Source organism: Chrysochloris asiatica, unplaced genomic scaffold (assembly GCF_000296735.1).
Source record: "Chrysochloris asiatica unplaced genomic scaffold, ChrAsi1.0 scaffold00057, whole genome shotgun sequence".
In the NCBI taxonomy this organism is placed as follows: Eukaryota; Metazoa; Chordata; class Mammalia; order Afrosoricida; family Chrysochloridae; genus Chrysochloris; species Chrysochloris asiatica.
The window spans coordinates 1,543,294-1,548,573 of record NW_006408575.1 but is presented as its reverse complement, the minus strand read 5'-3'; positions in this window follow the sequence as shown (position 1 = coordinate 1,548,573).

Sequence of the window (5,280 nt, the reverse complement as noted above, 5' to 3'; positions counted from 1 at the left end):
TCCTCATTGTGTTGGGTCAACTCTCTTTGGAAAGGGCAAAAATATGTATCTCTTCCAATTAATTGGCCAGGTAGCTGTCTTTCAAATTTCTTGGCATAAATGAGTGAGCACTGACAGTGCTGAAATTTGTTGAAAGGTTTTAATTTGTATTCCTCGGTTCCTGGAGCTTTGTTTTTGGCTAATGCCTTCAGTGCAGCTTGGACTTCTTCCTTCAGTACCATTGGTTCTTGATTATATTCTACCTCTTGAAATGGTTGAATATTGACCATTTCATTTGGGTACATTTCATTTTGGTTCCACGTTTTTTAAAATGTTTTCTGCATCATTTAATTGCAAAATTGCAATGCATATGAGGCCATTGAAAATACCATGGCTTGGATTATGTGTACTTTAGTCCTCAAGGTGACATCTTTGCTTTTGAACACTTTTTGAACAACAGAAGCCTTTTGCAGCAGATTTGCCCAATGCAATATGTTTGATTTCTTGATTGCTGCTGTCATAGGTGTTACTATTGGATCTAACTAAAATTAAATCCTTGAAAATATCTATAGTTTCTCTGTTTATTGGTCCACTTGTGAGAATTTTTGTTTTCTCTTTGTTGAGGTCTAATCCATCTTTGCTTTTCACTTTTACCAAGCAATGTTGTGTCTTTCTCCAATCCTGATGCGGTGTTAGTGTTCATAAAGTCCAGATTCTCAGCTTATTTGCTCTGTGTACAAATCAAGGACACAACTGTGACACATACCTTTTTTTATTTAAACCATGTAGTATCCCCCTTATTCTGTTTGAATGCCTATTTTTTGCTCTATGTACAGGTTGCCCATGAGAACTCTTAAGTATTCTTTATTTCCTGTTCTTTACTATGCTAGCCATAATTTTTTAGGATTCACAATGTAGAATGCCTTTGAATAGTCAATAAAACATAAATAAAGATCCTCTGATATTCTTTGTTTTTAGCCAATATCCATCTGATACAAATAATAACATCTCTAATTTAATTTCCCTTTCTGAATCTGACCTCAATTTTTGGTAGTTTCCTGTTGAGGTACTGCTACAACTTTCTGAAGTCTCTAAGTCTCTTCAGAATTCTTCCTTTCAAATTCTACTTGGATGTGATATTAATAATATTGTTAGATAATTTTTTTATTCAATTAGATCACTTTGGATAGTGCTTGGCACATGTTATATGTTGTTGTTGTTAAGTGCCATTCAGTAGGTTCTGATTCATAGCAACCTTTTATAGGGTTTCTGAGGAGCGGCCAGTGGGTTTGAACTACCAGTCTTGCAGTTCAAACTGACCTTGGGATCCAGTACTATCCTACAATACCATACCAGGACTTCATATGTTATGTAAGTCGTAGCTATTATTAGTATTGTTATTGCTACTGTATTGGAAGGCATTTCAGAAGAACCTAGGGGAAGATGATGAATTCAGCTTGGAATGTAAGTAGGCACTTATTGTTTCATTCAAGTGCATGTGCAGTCAGATTCATGTCCATATTGTCCACTCAACATTACGTGCCATGAGATCAGAGATTGTCTGTTTGATTCATCACTGCACCCAAAACACTGAGAATAGTGTCTGACCGTCCCAGTACCGAGCTACTGTTAATTAGCTCTGACTCAAGGCAACTCCATGTATGTCAAAGTAGATTTGTGCTTCCCAGGGCTTTCAGTGACTGTGATCATGTCAGAAGTAAATTTCCAGGCTTTTCTTCCACAATTCCTGGATAGACTCAAACTTCCAAACTTTTGGTTAGCAGCCAAGTGCATTCATTGTTTGCACCATTCAGGGACTTCTGCCCCATTTTTAGTACACAGTATTTATTGCTTAAGGAGCTCTGGTAGCGTAGTGGTTACGAATCAGGCTGCGGGCTGCAAGGTCAGCAGTTCGAAACTACCAGCTGTTCCGAGGGAGAAAGATGAGGCTTTCTGCTCCTGTAAAGATTTACAGCCTTGGAAACCCTGTACAGGGTCGCTATGAGTCGGAACCGACTCCACGGCACATAACAACAACAACAACAACTTTTATTGCTTGGATTAACTGAATTAGCAAATAAATGAATAGACTGTAGGCATTTTGATATTTAGTGTATACATTACACATGGATCAAAGCATGAAATACATATGACCCTTGTAGGACATCCACAGGACCTAACATAAAGAGGTACATGTATGAATGTGGGCCTTCTGCAGCAACTCAGCAAGACTTGTGACTTCCAGGAAGAATTTGAGTGCATCCCATTTCCAGACTGTTTCCAGCATGAGCTGTCATCCTGGGCTCCAGGCCGTCCTGGGCCAGCCTTCAAGGCATTCTAAAGTTCTTCCCCAGCCAAATTATGTGGCCAATCCCCTCGCAAGAAAAGGACCTTTCTTCCTGTCCTTTGACTTTAAACTGGGGTCAAAGGCCTTAGGCTACTATGAAAATAAATAAAGGCCCAGAGCAGACAAAGGCCGTTCTGAAGCCAGCTCTCACTGTAAACACTAGCTTTCCTCTCTTCTGGTAGAGGCTTCCAAGCGCTTCTCTGAGCTCAAGATGACCTCACTGGGCCTAAAGACCTGGTGGCTGCAGCAGGTCCTGGTAATCTTGTGGGAAGAGACTAGGGGCTTCTAAGTGAAGTCAGAGGTAAGTCGTGTTTAACAACTGGGTGTTTGAAAAGAAATATATGGACATATATACTCAAGTTTATTTTAGATTGTGCTTTTATAAAGGGTATATAAGACACAGTTTACAAGTAACAATAAAATATAAATACTCTTTATTATTAATATCATATAGCCAATTGATTGTCAGAAAATGTTTTTATTGATTTATGCTGATCTGAGATCCGACTCAACAACACTAAAAGCAACAACTTTTCTCTGTAGTTCAGAATAATGAGTATAGTTTTGGTATGTTGGATGATAAGTTTTGTTAGCAAGATGAAAGTAAAACAAATGGAGATTTTGGAAAAATCATTCATTTTTCAATATCAGTGACATTTTTCTAAGCCATGAAGAGTCTTGCCTCAGTTTTTTGTGCTTGTCGTAGTGAAACATTAAAGACCTAGTATATTTTAAAATATATAATTTGTATTTTAAACAACATTTAAAAAAGTCTAAATGATAAATAAAACCTTAATCAAACCCTGGTTTGATTGCTAATTTCTCTGGTGTAAATATTCCACCCATGGCTAATTACAAGCTACCAACATGATGTCACTGAACAGGGAATTGGAAAAGATGAGCAGCCATACAGTTTGGAAGTTCTGGTGTGGCAGCATAGGTTAATGCATTAGACTGCAAGGTCAGTTTGAACGTCAAGGTCAGCGGTTCAAGCTCACCAGCCACTTCTTAGAAACCCTATACCGTGTTGCTCTGAGTCGGAACAGACTGGACAATACCTAGCAGCAACAGCAACCATACATTTCAGTAGATGAAACTCTCAAGGGCATAGAAAACAGCAAACTATAGTAAAATAATTACGAAGGGATATGTTTTGAATATTTACTATCTCTTTTTAAAGCACAGTTTACCTAATTATCAGTTTATACTATTTATATAATTTATTAATGACTGTGTATAATATAACAACCAACTTGCAATATTCCTGAAAATTTAATACAGTCAGCCCTCTGTCCACAGGTTCCGCATCCATAGGTTCAACCAACCAACTGTGGATCGAAAATATTGAAGAAAAAAATGAAAAGCAATTAAATAGTCAAAACAATTCCTCAAAGGCTAAGAGGGAAAGTAAAGTGCTATTTACATACCAGTTATATTGCTTTGGGAATGATAAGTAATGAGACTGAGAGCTTTGCCAGAGCATCCCTATATAATAGATGTAGGCCACACCCCCAGGAAAATTCCTCTTACATTAGCATCTGACTTCAGCAGGTCCCCACTGCGCGTGTGTTAAATAGAGCTGAGTTAGGAGGATGGAAAAAGATTACATAATACTGAAAATCATGGCCAACTTGACACATAACATTAGCCATCACAGACCCTTTAAAACACACCCAAAGATGACGAATTAAGGACACCCAGCCTAGGTGATCTGTCAGGACCTGTCAGGTTGACATTCTAGGACTTAGATAGATGACATATGCATAGATCTGCCAGGCGATGCCTGAGATCTGACACAGACTGTTAATGGATAAAAATCCAGAAATCCAGAAAAGAAGGATCTGAAATCCTTAGATTGTATGGTTGGTTCTTTAATATTATTCATCGTTAATCACATGGACTTTGGGGTTACTTTGCTGTGGCTGTTGCTGTTAGGTGTTCAGTTAGTACTGACTCACTGTCACCCTGTACATACCAGAACGAAACACTGCCTGGCTCTGCACCATCCTCAAAACTGCAGTTACGTTTGAGTCCATTGTTGCTGCCGCTGTGTCAATCTGTCTTGTTGGGAATCTTTCTGTTTATCACTGACATTTCACTTCACCAAGCATGGTATCCTTCTCCAAGGTCTGGTCTTTCCTGACAACATGTCCAAATCCAAAGACATAGTCTTTCCATTCTAGTTTCTAAGGACCTAAGACTTTACTTTTTCCAAGTCAGATTTATTTGTTCTTCTGGCACTCCATGGTACTTCCAATATTCTTCCCAATACCATAATTCAAATGTATCATTTCTTTTCTAGTCTTTGTTATTCATTGTCCAACTTTCACATGCATATGAGGCAATTGAAAATACCTTGGCTTGAGTCCAAGTGCACCTTAGTCCTCAAAGTGACATCTTTGCTCTTTAACACTTTAAAGAGGTATTGTGAAGAAAATTTTCCTAGTGCTGTACATTGTATGAGTTCTTAAATGCTGCTCCCATTAATGTTGATAGTGGATCCAACCAAACTGAAGTCTTTGACAACTTCAATCTCTTCTCCATTTATCATAGTGTTATTTATTGGTCTAGTTGTGAACTGCTGTCAAGTTGATCTAAGACTCATGGGGACTGCATACATAGTTGGACTGGACTTTGTAATCCATAAAGTTTTTATTGACTGATTTTTAGAAGTAGATTGCCTTTCTTCCCAGTCTGTCATCTCCACTGAAACATGTTCAGTATCAACACACAAACCTCCACTGATAGACGAATGGTGATAGCACTTGAATTACAGTGGCTAGTAATCAAACCCAGGTTTCCCACATGAAAGATAAGCATTCTGCCAATGAGCCAATACTACCAGTTAAAATTTTCATCTTTTAGGTACTACCTCTCTGAGCCACCATGTATGCATCTGTACAATGGTAATAATAGCATCAACTTCACAAGGTTGTTCTATGGAGATGGCTAAA